This window comes from Diabrotica undecimpunctata, chromosome 3, assembly GCF_040954645.1.
Source record: "Diabrotica undecimpunctata isolate CICGRU chromosome 3, icDiaUnde3, whole genome shotgun sequence".
Lineage (NCBI taxonomy): Eukaryota > Metazoa > Arthropoda > Insecta > Coleoptera > Chrysomelidae > Diabrotica > Diabrotica undecimpunctata.
This window is the reverse complement of record NC_092805.1, coordinates 89,615,985-89,631,959: the sequence shown is the minus strand read 5'-3', so window position 1 is coordinate 89,631,959 and position 15,975 is coordinate 89,615,985. Positions and strand designations below refer to the sequence as shown.

The 15,975-nt window shown below is 34.1% G+C and overlaps 1 protein-coding gene across 3 annotated transcripts in view; it reads right to left on the bottom strand.

Annotated features, from left to right (window-relative positions):
* The window catches only part of LOC140437037 (dnaJ homolog subfamily C member 5-like), a 158,327-nt gene that overhangs the window by 29,924 nt on the left and 112,428 nt on the right, over positions 1-15,975 (bottom strand). The gene's annotated exons all lie outside the window — the stretch shown is intronic.

The following is a 15,975-nucleotide window of genomic DNA, read 5'->3' as shown; positions in this document are numbered from 1 at the left end:
ATCTACATTTTCTAATGCACTTACTTTGAAAAAAGTCCCTGTTTAAACCCAAAAACACCATGCGTGAGACTTGTCATAGTTATAAACTAGGTCTTATTTCTAAACACATATACATATGAGGTACACGTAGCAAAAAAGAATGAAGCGCGAGATGAAAAAGAAACTGACAAGCAAAATAAAGAGTATATATTCACAATACATCTTCAGGCTCAGGCTGTGTTATTATTAACACCACGCTCCAAAAGTTGTGTGTACATAACTTGTGTATTTTTGATTTAAAAACTTAACAGGGTGACTGTTTTCTACGGAACGAGTCATAAGGAGGTTTAAACTCTGATGAATTTGCTATAATTGTATCAATGTTTATACAAGAGAATGTAATCGCAAAAATACTATCTGCTAAAAACTAATAAATGAGAATCCAGAAATTATTTTATTTACAGACGGTTGCGCCTATCAGAACCGAAATACTGTAATGAGCAGTGCCCTACTTAATGTGGTTATGATAAATAATGTCACAATTATTCACAAATATTTGGAGGTACGCAGATGGAAGTCGATAGTATGCATGTAATGATCGAGAAACAATTACAGAACCGGTCTTATATCGTTACAGCTGACTACATTGACATCTGCAGGAAAGCAAAGAAGGGACATCCCTATGAAGTCAACTATGTGGATCATTCATATTTTAAGAATTTTCAATCTGTACAGTTCTATAAAGCTATCAGACCGGCAAAATGAAGGGAGATGCAAAGGTTAGTCACTCAAATGCTATGCTTTAATCAATAGTTCATATTCAAAGATAAATATCTAATATATGAAAAAAAAATTTAAAGATGGCAATAGATATTTTACACTATGATAACGTGTGTCTGATCTAGCTTTATGTTAACTTGTTGAAAAAGGGTCATAACCAGACAAATGCTCTTCCACTTGCAATCTGTTTCTCTTGTTGACTTCTTGTAATTAAGAGGGAAAGACCAAAGAAAACAAAGCGCACTATAAACATTTGCCTGCTTAGTAAATACTTACCTACTAAACAGTGTCTTCAAATACTATAACTCTTTTTTAGGTTACTGATTTGTGAGTGTTAAAATATACACCGTCTGGTGAGATTATATTATAAATTAAGCTATGCACATGATTTTGAATACTATCGCAAACAAAAAACATTAATATACAACAATGTAATGTGTTACAGTTACCAAATTTGTATACAGAGAGACGAAAAATAACGAAGAAAAAATACATAGACCTGCAAGAACTAAAAAGTTCCAGTAGACTTCCACAATTTTTATTCACTTCTACCCAATGAATGAGTAAAATTGTTTCAAAATTTAACTAAAAAAAAATTAAGAATTTTACAATATAGTTTTTAATGCAGTTAAAGTGGTTAACTCCAAATCCGTTTGTTATTTTTACCTAGAAAATAGGTTATCTCCTAAAAATAATAATAAAATTATTTATTTATTAAAATTAAATTATTAATTATTTATTGTAGATTAGGTATTATTCGTATTTTTCTGCTTCCTGTAAAATTCATGATATTGGAGTTAACTGATATGAGAATTAAGGTATCGATAAGCTTTCTGCCATGCCAATTCGTCTTACACTTCTTCGTTTGAGACTTTTGCTGTCCAAGGAACTTTAAGAATCCGACTGTTTCGCCACATTTCGAATTCCTTCAATTTTTTAGGATTGGGCTTTCAGAGTCCAAGCTTTTACCCCATATAGCAGTTGGGACCACACATAACATTCGACGAACCTCAATCTGATAGCCATACTCAATTTCTTATTTGTGAACATTGACTTGTATTATATAAATCATTTTCGAGGTATTTCAATTCTGACCTTTATCTCCTTATCATGATCTAACTGTGAGTTTATAATTGCTCCAAGGTATTTATAATTGTCGACCCTCTCTAACGGTTAACCCCTTAATGTCAGATGTATGTTGTCAACAGGGGTTTTGGAGATCATGTGATTATAGGTGATTTAAATACTAGAATCGGGAACATATCTACTCCACAAATAGTGGGAACAAACGGAGAACAGCACTTAAAAATTACAACAGTCATAAATTGAGACACTTAGCTACCGAGAACAAATTTAAAATCACAAGCACTTTCGTTAGACGTAAAGATACTCATAAATATACTCGTACATTTAGTGTTCGAGGATGGTGATCGATAATAGACTAAATAATAGTATATAAATTATATTATATATTCCGACCACTATGTGGTATTTAAAACAATTGGAACACTTAGTCGATGGAAGAAGACAAAAAGTTTAATGTCACTCGGACAAGAGGAGTATTTAAAGTGTATTTGCTACAAGAAGTCTAAGAAAACGTAACCAAAGACGTATTTGAACAGTATTTGAAAGTGTATTGAAAAATTAGCTTATCAGACTCTAGGAAAGAAAAAGAGAATAATAAGCGGGAAACGATTACTACAGAGTCAATCCGTGAAAATGCATTAATTGAAAAAAAAAAACATATATGACATGACACAAGTACTACTTGCAAGACTCAAATATAGCAATTTATCAGGTTGGGGCCTTGTTGAATGTTATTTAAATTTTAGACTAAACACGGCCTCGTGACCTATTCGGTGACCTTTTTAAAGGCATATACGGACAATTTCGTTTTTGTACAATAGGCACCATCGCATTGTAGTAACAGAATAACAAAACAAAATCCACTATAAATCAATAAAGGCACGAAAATTTAAGAAATCAAAAGATATGTTATCACGCATGGATGTCAAAAAATTACATAACTGAATTTTAACGTAAATACCCTATCCCGGACTATCTTAATAATTCCACATGTTTAATCAAAAAGTTAAAACAAAGAGTACCTTAGCTTATCTTTTTATGGTAGTAAAGAAGTAAAAGTTGCTATTCTGCTACATGGATATAATCAAGAAACATAATTGTTTATATATTTAATGCATATCATCAAGACGTCCAGCTATAACTGCCATCATTTTATGAACAGTCATTATGACGCATTCATCGGAAATCCGGGAACAGAAATTTTAATTATGCTTGATTGTGGCAAAGGAAGTTCGTGCATTATTTAATAATAAATATCCAAAACAGTACTCCCAGTCAAAAATTAGCAAAATAATCATAAGTAAAACATAGATTTCGCGTTTATTAATCACAGAAAACTACCATCTTTACAAAATTCAGTTGGTGCAAGAGTTGTGCAAGGAAGATTTAGATCGAAGGTTACAATTCTATGAAGAAATAATAAACAGGCACCACAGTGCAGTTTTAGAGAAAATACGTTTTTCAGGCGAAGCAACGTTTTACTTAAACGGTACTAAAACCGGCACAACTGTCATTGTTGGACTAGGGAAAATCATCATTGGAAGATAGAGAGTTTACTGTTTCCCAATATCCAGATGAGATGTATAGGAATGTTTAGTTACAACAAAATGATATTGTATTTTGTATTTTGCACGTACAGTGAGACTCTACTTGGATAAAATGATTCCTAACACATAGATTGGCCATTGAATGGCCACCCGAGTCTACCGATTTAATGCATCTTAATTATTTACTGAGAGGGTTACTTCAAGTGTATGATAATCCACCGGAGATTATCGATGAGTTAAAAAAAGGATCACCAGAAACATTAGCCCGGACGACAGACATGTTATTCAGAAATATAATAACTGCATTGCTTATTGTCAAGAGGTGAACGGCGGTCATTTTAAACATTTGATTTAATAACCAATTAATTTTAACGTTTCCGTTGTGTATTTGTTATATTGTACCATATATTAAACTATTATTTAGCAAAAAACCTAATTTAATTTTTCCAATGTAAGTCTTGATTTAGATGGTAATGATTTATATTTTGTAAAAAAAATATGTTTCTTGATTATACCGACGTAATAAAAAGCTAAAGCGTTTCCTTGGTTTACCTTTTTAAGACCATGAAAAATGTAGTATTATTAATGGAATAGTCCGGTGGCTGATAAATAGCTTTAAACATAAAAAATAATGTTTCTTAAATAAGAAAGAGAGAGAACATAAAAAATCGTATATTGCCGAATAAGGAATTAAAAACTCTTTAAAACGTGGTATCACACGCGATCTTTTTTAGTTTTATCGGGTTGATTTTTTGCCCAAATGAGTTTAAGTGGGAGGTAGATAATTTTATACACAAAGAATAATTTGGGATTCAAACTTAACAGTAGATACCTTCAATAGTTTATATTTTCCATAAATATGAGCCTATCTTTAACTTATAAATACCTCGTTTATAAGCTGCCTTACAAACAATCCACTTCTACGCTTTACCTTCTGATTTTACTGGCTTAGTTCCTCATTTGATTTAGATTGGATCGGGTAATTCGGTATTTTTAACATTTCGATATTTTTTGTGATTATTGTGTTTATAGTGATCATTATCGAAGAGTATCCAAACTTCCTATTATATCAGCTATCAGATCAGATTTTCAACACTTTCTTTATTAACCGTAACCTTCTTTTCTTGCAGATTTATGTTGTGAATATATATGATTCCTTTATATCTCAATTAGGTTTAAAATACGTAATTCCATTTTTTGCAAAATTTGTGGGTGGATGTAGATACTGATTTTATTATGTTCTAAATTAACATGAGTATACTTAGTGCTTATCGCAATTTATATTTCAACAATGAAATTGTTTGGTTAGTGATAACTGAAATATATATTATTATATGACCTTTTAATTTCTGAATAGTAATGTACGTACTCAAAATAACGAACCACTCTTGAATGTACTTTTAGGGGTCTTTTGATAAACAATCTGGCATTTAACATAACATAAAACACAAAAATGTTTTTAATATGCTCAGAATATATTCAATTTCACATGTTTCTTCTGACCTGAGGCAGTTGGTAATGCAACTGAACATGTCGGCTATATTATACGAAAACTAAAAACCATCGATATAATATACTAAGAATGGAACCTATGAATAAATACTTGCATCCAAAGCAGCTAAAAATAATGGCCAATTCTTGTTTCCGAAATGTCAGTAGTGTACAAAAAAAATTCTAGCGCTGTAGCTACGGCTAAGGAAAGATCAGCTTAAGATAAAGCAAGCTGTATGAAGAGTTGGAAACACTAGAGGGGATGAAAAGGTTATACAGCATTGCTAAAGCAAGGGACAAGTCATCAAAGGACTTGACCCACGTGCGGCAGATTAAAAGTGCGGACAGAAGAGTTTTAAAAACCGATGTTGAAATAAAGCAAAGATGGTATGAGTACTTTAGTTGCTAAATGAAGAATACCAGAGGAGAGACAGAGGATGCGGGATCACAAATGGGAATGTAATACCGGGGATAGTATTATATAGATAGATTAAGTATATAGAAGAACAGTAAGGCAGTAGGATCTAATGGAATACCTGTGGAGTTTTGGAAGGCTCTAGGAGAGAAAGGGGTTGATATTTTGTGGCCAATGATGAGTAAGATATATAAGGAAGAAAGGATGCCCAATGCATGAAGAGACTGTGTGATAGTGTCATTGCATAAAGATAAAGGGGACATTCAGGACTATAATAACTATAGAGGGATAAAGATAATGTCGCACACAATGAAAATTTGGGAGAGAACTATAGAGTAAAGATTAAGGAGAGAGGCATCGATAGGAGAAGAGTTTGGGTTGATGCCAGGAAGGAGGACAACGGATGCCTTGACAGAGAAATGGTGCGAGAAGAAAAGAGAGCTATATTTCATATTTATAGATCTGGAGAATGCGTACGACACAGTTCCTAGAAAACAGTTATGGAGATTTATTAGAGAGGACATGTATGAGGGAGCGTAGACCAATGTAAGAAATGAAAATTTTCCAGTGACGGTTGATTTGCTCAAGGCTCTTCGCTGAGTCCTTACCTGTTTAACCTTGTTATCGATGTGCTGACAGAGAAAGTAAGGGAAAGGGCTCCTTAGTGAATGACCTTTGCTGATTATATCGTATTAGTAGAGGAGAACAAAGAAATGTTGGAGGAGAAGTTGGAGTGTTGGAGAAGGACTATTGAAGAGGAATGGTTGGGGTAGAATTGCTTGGAGAAGCTAGGACGAGTAGTAGAATTTAAATACTTTGGTTCTTACATGTCGTAAAATGGGACACTAGATCGAGAAATTGCTCACCGGATATAGACTGGTTGGTTTAACTGGAAGCAAATGAGCGGGGTACTTTGTGATCGAAAAATTGGGGAAGAGCTGAAAGGAAAGATATACAAGAGTGTGGTGAGAGCTGCGATGATGTACGGCGGTGAAGTGTAGTCTGTAAAGAAGATCCATGAAAGGAAGGTGAAGGTAGCTGAAATGAAAATGTTACCGTGGATGTTGGGTAAGACTAGAAGTAACATGATCAGAAACGACTTGATTAGGGAAAGAGCCAGGCTACAGTCTCAAAAAAGATTCAAGAACAAATACTGCAATGGTTTCGTCATGTCAGACGTAGAGATGAAAACTATGTAGGACGAACGAGAGAGCTGTTAGTAGTTAATCGAAGAAGAGGTAGAGGAAAACGGAGGAGAAGATGGAAGGACTGAGTGGCAGAGGAATTGAGAGAGAAAGGTTTACGTGAAGAAGACCCGATGGACATAAATGTGTGCCGACGAAGAGTAAGAAACAGCGACCCCTGAAAAGAGAAAAGCTGTGGATGAAGAAGAAGGAAGTTATGGCGGAGTACAAATGAAAAAAAAAAAGAGAGGAAATTGTATTATTTATTAAAATAGTAGTTACTCAGTTTTACTTTCAAAAATTATAATAAGGGACAAATATCAATTATTCTAACTTAAAATACAAGGAAGGGGAAGATATTCCTGATTAAAATATATGGAAAAAGTGCAAAACCGGCAATATTCATCTACATATTTGAAAAATACTCGTAAATGCGCATAGTCTTTATGACCACCATCCTTCGGAACGAAGGCTACACTTGAAGAAGAAGAAACAACTTGTTTGATCGTCAAATAATTAAAGGTACATACGTTACCTTTCGTAATCTTTTAAAAATAATATTACCAATCAAGTAAATAATTTATTGCTTCTTAAAATATACATTAAACATTTTTTTAAACGATTTCTTCTAATTTCTTAGTAATTTTTCTATCGCTTCATTATTTACTATTAAATAAGAATTGCATAAAAACTTGTGCATGACGTGTTCCATCATGTATTTTCCTAAAACAATTATAGTTTAAAATGTTTGGATAAAAAAGTTATGAAGCAATATCTGCAACTAAAATTTGTACAGAGAGGACTCGAATAAATTCAATAAAAATTCTTGAGACAAGTAGATTTTTATCTAAAGTTATATTATTATATTGGTATCATAGAAGATGAAATATATTTATATGATGAAATATATAAAAATGCAATGAATAAACTGTTTGATTGCTGTCCGATAAAAAACGTGACTTTCTGCTGTGTAAATTACATAATGTAATTAAAAACTGTAAGCTCCTATAAATGGAACACATTACAGTTTAGTTCGTTTTATTTGCTTTACAAATCCGTTTCGCTATCATTAAGAGCAGGATATTAAGAAACACGCTCAGACCTCGTATTGGAAGAAATGGCAAGTTAGCCTAAAAACTAAGTAAAACAATGCAGCATCATTATACTAGCCATATATGGATCAGTAGTTTGGGGCCATACCTGTAAAACCAACAGGAAGAAGATCCAAATAGCCCAAAACCATAGTATAAGGGAGGCTGTGAACAGCACCACATACGTATCCGAGAGGTTCGTATACAGAGCAACCAAAGAGGTAAGGATTCTAGATAAAATGAATGAAAAAGCGTATGGAATCTTCAACGAACCACGAAATCATCAGAATAAAAGTCTAAAGAACTTAACGGACTGTGATGAAAACAGACGGGCAAGGCACAGGAGATTCAGACACCAACTACTAGGGTATCAACCGGAAGTGTGGAGAGAGAAACATGAAAAGGTTGTAGGAAACGGGACAAGGCCAAAAACCAAGGTCACTGGCTCACATTTGCGGAAAAGGAAATTCTAGAGGTTTCACAAAAAGAAAGGTAAACGTCACCCCTACTAAAGCGGTATCGCTGCAGAAAGGTCTCTAGGATGTCGCATTTTTCAGGGCATCCTGGGATGTTGTTGGGGAGGGGTGGGGGATCAGTGATGTATCGTCTCCACGAGGCGCGACCTCTTTAATATTCGGACATGAGAACACCTTACTTAGGGAATCTCATGTGTGTGTATGTGTGTGTGTGTTTGTGACAAGAGTGTTACTATTCGATGTACGTATTTATTTATACCTAAGATTGAACAGTCTAAAAAACGTGCAGTACATTGCCCCGAGTCTTCATTGAGAAGAAAATATCTCGTTGAATAAAAATCAGAGATATTTGGGAACGTAAACAAAGTTATAGAGCAAGCTTTACTCCCCTAAGCAAGAGCATCATCCAAAAAAAAATTTCAAGAGCTCGTGAGCTTAGAACTCCTGTGTGGTTTGCAATGTTTCAGTGTAATAAAGCAGTGAAAGCCATTCAAAACGACTCAAGACGTCAAACAAGCTGATAAGATTTCGAAAGTTTTGAATCTCATCAATGACAAAAGTATATGAATTGCACTTGCACTTCGAATTCTTTTCGCACACATCGTATTCTTTAGATCAGTGACTACTGGATGTTTGCATTTCTAAAAGAATGCTCAAAGAAAAGATATTTTATAAGAAATAAAGATAGAAAGGGGTTGTACTCAGTGTGTCACCTTAAAAGGAGAGTACGTTGGGGTATAAAATTAAATTTTGGTTGGTTGATGGTATATACTAGGTAAATGTTGCACAAAACAAATAGCTAACTATATTAAATATTAATACCACCTCAATTTGCTTCATTCAAAGCCCTAGAGGCAATAGTATCATCTTTCAGGTACAGTTAAAAGCAATCCATTAAGTAAGGTTCTACAAGGAGAAAATATAAATGCTATCTAATAGCCAAGCATCGCTATTATAAAGAGAGAGCGTCAGATCGTGAACTTAAAGCTTGGAGAATCATCCCTTTCAAGATACACAAACACTTTCGTGCCGTACAACGAAGTGTTGATGTTGACATAAAATATAAAGCTGGGTGGAAAGCAATTAAAGTTCTAGATCCGGGTAAGACCTGAATAAGATGATAATGACCTGGTTGGTGATTAGTCACGGTTTCTTCAAGTAGTATTTACTAAATCCGGGCAGTAACCAATGATACTTATAAACTCTACAAAGAGCAACAAAAATCGGCCAAACATATAAGGGATTGTAAAGCGATGGTTGTGCTCAAGTCTCTTTGCCTCACGTAAGGCATAAATAATAAAACATAAATGCTACAGGACATTCCTCACAATTAAATTAATTTCATTAGTTTAGCATAGCTGTTTTATTAACTACAACTGATATCACTTCTAGAGTTAGATAATAACACTTATTAATCATTTCAAACAACAAATGATTAATTTATGAATCAGCTTCTTATGCGAAATAAAGAATTCCTATTACTGACCCTTTTCTTCAATTATCATATCATAATGAATTGGTACATTTGAATGTTAAGATATTACCCATCTAAGATAAACATAATATGAAGTACATTCTAAATTTTAAATATACCTGTTATTCTATCTGATGTAATATATATTTAACTTCAGTAAACATGCAATATGAGTTGATTTTGCATGCCTGATAATATAAAAGCACAAATGATTACTTGGTATTTTATAAGTAATCAATTTGAACTTTTCTGTTCTCAAACTCTAAAATTAGTTCTGTATTCTGGTTCGTGTATTTGTATTTAACAGTTTAAACCTTTAAACTTACACATAGTGTGTAGAATTTATAGCATTATTTAAATTCGTATGAAAGGTTTCTTTACACTATTCAGACATAAGAGAATAAAAAAAAATATGTTAGCATAATATTGTCGTAATATTTGCAAGTATTTTAAGACACCTTATACTATTTACGTCGGATCCATGGAGATCCTTAGAGAAGATCACCAAAACGATGGACCTACGATCTCAAAATAATTGTGATTAATTGTATAGCAGAGGTGCCGAACAAAAATATATGGAAATATCTGGAGGAGGCCTATGTTCAAGCATTGACAAATCAGCGCTGATTGATGATGCCTAGATAAACATATATTACCTAAACGATGGATTATTACATAATCTAATAGAGCAGATCACTAGGATTTACATTGTGAAATTATCATGTCCAAAACAATGAAAATAATTGTTAATAGACTGAATGAGAGTTTTTGATACGAAGCTTTCTGAGGAGCCTTGCAGGGGGGCCTAAACGATGCCCCACGCACCATACAGTGCAACCAATTTATCTGTATATTCACGCGCCGAATCCGTACAACGGCCGAAATTTTTACTCACTTCACGATGTAGACATTGCAGAATATCAAAATCGCTGAGTGAGTATTTTCTTCGGACATTAGCCGGAGCGAAATATCCAGAACGCGTTGTAGCTAAACATATTTGCTTAATCGCCGACGTAAACGTTCTTCGGAGATTGAGTAAAGCCATAATACCCACAACCCGACGACGTCTGCAAAAGGCGTCATGATTGCCCGAGATACGCCAGGCTTACACTATCATGCACTAGCCTAAATTTTTCTGGGTTAATTTTCTTTCCGTGTTCTTAAAATTTTGACTGCCTGACTTTTTTTAAGGCAGTTACAGAGTTTTCCCGTGCTGTAGCAATGGCAGGTTTTCGTGAATAAAAAGTGCACAGAGTTAAGCTACGGTTTGTTAGAACAGTGCGCAGCGCACAACATACACGGACAGCAGAATCTGTTATACTCGACTCACAGCAGTTTTGGGTGAGTCGGTTTGTTAGATTAGTTCGGATACATAATTCTGTCGCGCTCAAAACAAGTTTAGAAATTAGTTTTACGTTTGTTCTTTTAAAGGTCTAGAAACATGAATTCTCGCAAACTTAACGCAATAATTTTATTATTCCAAGAAAAAGAGTTGATAATGTCAAATATAAAATAAAAGAAATAAAAATGTAAACGAAATTTTTTCATCTCGTAATACAGAAGGTGCTTTTAAATTAACAGTCGAAAGAAGATTGTTTCAAAACGAGGAAAAATTTCGAGAATGCTTTAGACTTTCGAGAGATTTATTTGGAATTCTTACAATTTATAAGAGATGATATTACTAAAAAATCCTACAACAAAAGACATCACCTAATTGTTACAATAAGAATAACTATACAGGGTGAGTCATGAGGAACTTTACATACTTCTACCATATGTAGAGTCCCTCAGGGAGCATATCATGTGGCCACTAAAAAATGTCAACTCCTCTTCTTTATTAATTAACAGGGTGATTTGTGTAATTAACCATTTATTTCATTTTACTGTAGTGTTTATACGGCTCATTTGATTTTTTTAATTTTTGCATGATACAGTACACTACTATCAAGCATTCGACTGGTATTAGCTAAACTGAAAAATTCCAGGACTGGCTTTGGAAAAATTAATTTAGGGATTCGTATTAAATATTACACCCTGTATAAATTTTTTTTAAAATGCAATAAGTGATTTTCAAACTACATAAATAGCCAATGAAAACGACATATGCGACAATGTTGTCGCACTTTTATTAAATTTTTAGTGAACGATCAAATCTTACCAAAAATAGAACAACCATAATGAAGTATCAAATTATAGGGTATTAATTTAAACAAATGTTATAAATTTCAAACATTTTAATTAAAATGATAAACTGAGTCACTGCACAACAAAAAACAGTAACTACTAACAATAACGAAGAACAATTTAAAAAAAAAAACTAAAAATATGTACATAGTTATGATAAACCCATAAATTAGAACTGGAAAAGATACAATAATGGTAACAAAATAAAAATAATTCAAAATAGATTTTCGAAATGGAACCCTGCAGCCTGTACACATTTTTGTTGCCGAATTGTTAATTGACGTATTGAATTACGGATACTCTGGGGATCGTTTCTAATAGTATTACAACAATGTATAATTCTATCAATTAATTGTTGTCAGTTTGTTTGATCTTGAAGGCCACGAAATAGGACCTGCACGTCCTATCCACCTGTTGCCATAAACGTTATTGAAATGTTGTCTCACTGCCAGTAAAAAGTGTGGGGGTGCCCCATCATGCTGAAAATACATCCCTCGGATAGCAACGTTCGCGTTGGCAAGCAAATTCGGCAAAATATTTTGTAGAAAGTTCAAATAGACCTGCCCTGTTAAAGGACCATCAAAAAAGTGAGGACCTACTAATTGGTTATTTATGACACCAATCCACACGTTAACCGAAAACCTTAACTGAGAACGACGTTCTCGAATAGCATGGGGATTTTCTTCTGCCCACACATGCGAATTTCGTGAATTATTTATCCCGTCTCTGGTAAATTGGGCTTCATCTGTAAATAGTGTCCTGTATAGCGTTGGTCGATTATTGTTAATCCATCTACAAAATTTCAACCTATCGATCTCATCTCCAGCATGTAGTCGCTGAACCATTTGAATGTGATATGGGTATAGATTATTTTTTTGTAAGACTCTACTTACTTTTGATTGAGTAACATTGAGTTCTCGACTTACTTGTCTAGTGCTTATTGTAGGGTTCATGGTAACGGCGTCCATAATGTCATCTTCCTGCGCTTCATCTACATGTCGCTCTGTTGTTCCACTAGGAAAAGTGCCATTTTCTCGCAAATAATTAAAAACTGACCCAAATGTTGGATGACTGGGAGTTCGACGATTAGGAAATCTCCTGCGATATTCTCTACTAGCAGCCCTACCATTCCCATTACAGAATCCATAAACAAATATTATGTCTGCATATTCTGTGGTCGAAAACTGATGTGGCATTTTGAACGAAAGTAACAAAAGCTCTACCAAAACTAACATAATGTACTTAACGTAGATATGACAGAAGAAATATGTATTCTTGTACACATAAATAACAATTGAGAATGACAATAATGACAATGAGTATAAAATATCAAGAAACGTCAAACGGTCAACGCCAACCTTCATTTTAAACTTTTTTATATTTATTTTTATTTAGTACAGTTGATGCAATGTATTATTATTTGACATAAAATTTTAATCATTTACAATCAACAAAAACTAACAAATACAAGAGGTTTGACTTTTTAATCAATTTAATTTATTATTTATCGAAAATAATGCCCCAATACGATCTATGAGTAAAAATTTAAAATTGAAAAACAAGTGATTCTATCATAGAGATAATACAACGTGACAGTAAAGATGTTAATTTTCTACGTATTAGATGTTGTAGGAACTCATTTTCATTAAAATGTTTGAAATTTATAACATTTGTTTAAATTAATACCCTATAATTGGATACTTCATTATGGTTGTTCTATTTTTGGTAAGATTTGATCGTTCACTAAAAATTTAATAAAAGTGCGACAACATTGTCGCATATGTCGTTTTCATTGGCTATTTATTTAGCTTGAAAATCACTTATTGCATTTTAAAAAAAAATTATACAGGGTGTAATATTTAATACGAATCCCTAAATTAATTTTTCCAAAGCCAGTCCTGGAATTTTTTAGTTTAGCTAATACCAGTCGAATGCTTGATAGTAGTGTACTGTATCATGGAAAAATTAAAAAAATCAAATGAGCCGTATAAACACTACAGTAAAATGAAATAAATGGTCAATTACACAAATCACCCTGTTAATTAATAAAGAAGAGGAGTTGACATTTTTTAGTGGCCACATGATATGCTCCCTGAGGGACTCTACATATGGTAGAAGTATTAAAGTTCCTCATGACTCACCCTGTATAAAACACAACTATAATTTCGGTATAAATGTGTATTCTGTGAGCTCAGCTGAACGTGTGCGTCCAAATCAAATCGCAATTGATTCCAGCGCACACCGTCAACGTACACTGCTATAGCTCTGCAGCGCGCTCAACTAAGCAGAACCTAACAAACCGTTATTATAGAGAACTATTCCTTTGATTTTGACGAACGTGCGCGGCGTTCGACTGACTGTGAGTTATGCGTCGCTCACTGTTCTAACAAACCATAGCTTTAGTCTGTTTACTCACATTTAAACCACAGACGTTAAGTTAAGCACACTCAAAACAGCTGTTTCCTTTGTCACAATCAATATTATATAGTGTGATGTAATCGCTGGGCATAATTTCTTGTTCTAAATGTTGGTTGTTGTCTACAGTTCTTGGCACAATTTCCGAAGCAGCTTCATCCACAGTATTTCTTTCTTCATTGCCTACTACATGTAAACTCCTTTCTACCTTAAGTTCAAGTTTTCCCCGATTGTTATTTTGTTTACAAAGTCTATTGTCAACGGAGAATCTAACAATACATTTTTTCTGTAGTGATTCAAACATGGCTTCATACGGGGTTCTCTTAATCACACCGTTATAACTATTGCTCGTTTTATTTTGGTCCTGAGATTATTTGAGATGTTCTTATCAGCCATCCAAACCAGAAGACTATTCCGAACGACTTGATCCGCTTGTTCGACAGATTCTTGAGTCTGTGAGTATCTTGGTTTACCAATACTAGTTTTATGGTACCCAATTTAATGGCTAGGTTTTGTATTGATTGAAAATCGTAGCATTTAAGTATTAATTAAAAAAAAATAAAGAAGTAGTAGTTGATTTCCACTATAGGAATTTATTTTTGCCACTTACCCGGTAACAAAATTCCCGTCCATTGTCATGTAAGATATCATCATTCAATCTTCGCTTATCCACTGCTGGACATAGATCTCCCTCATAATTTTCCATCTATTTTGATCTTGTGCCTCTTGCATCCAATTCCTATGACAACGTTTTAGATCGTCAGTCCAACGTGTTAGTAGACGACTTCTGCTTCGGTAGGCATCATCTCTTGGTCTCCATTCCAGTATCCGCTTTGTCCATCTATTATCTGTCATTCGAGCCACGTGACCTGCCCAGTTCCATTTCAGTGTTGCTACTCTCTCTACTGCATCAGCCACTCCTGTTCTTTGTCGTAGCTGGCGATTTGGGATCTTCTCTCGTAGTGAAGATGTAAGATATAAGAAGCTCCAAATAAGCAAAATACTTCCCAAAAGACGTCGGATACTTCGTTAGCCTCGGCGGATACTTTGACAACAAACTTGGTGAGATATTGATAATTAAGGATAAACTGGCATTCGCCGTCAGACTCTGATTGTAAATCGATACATGGTAGCAAAATTATTTTTAGTTCAGCTTCTAAAGCCTTCTCTTTTTTATGACCAACCCATGAGTGATATAAATAAATGGTATCATACATGACCAGACTTTGAGTAGGTATAATGGGCATAAGCGAAATGAGGTGGCCAAATAGTGGTGCTCGTATTGTTGACAACCATATGGTATGCCACTCAGGAAATGATGACGGTCAACATATATGTATGAGGTTGGAGTAATCGTATCTCCTCAATTACGTTAATATGTTATACCTGTTTCTGAAAGATTAATAATAATCCAACTGAATACTACTCCGGTGAAATTAAATGTTTTACAAGTGTATGTCCTAACCAGCGATAAACCAGAAGAAGAGGTAGAGCAATTCTATGAGTTGTTGATAAATTCACTTAAAAGAGAATATAACTAATATTATGGGTGACTTGAATGCGAAAATTGGTAAGGGGAAAAGACGTGGATTCATTGGTGATTTTGGTCTAGAAAAGGGGAGAAAGATTAAAACTATTTGTAGAGGAAGAAGAATTTGCAATATGGGTATTGCACTCACTCCGCGATTTGGGTATTGTGCAATTTTCACATCGTGAAGCGAGTGAAAATATTGTCCATTTTTCGGATTCGGCGTTTGAATGTTATATATGTGCATAAGGCTTTTTTTTCCTTCTGTGGAGTTGTACACCCGCCGTACTTCAGCCAATTGGCTTGTACATCTCCCATTAACGTA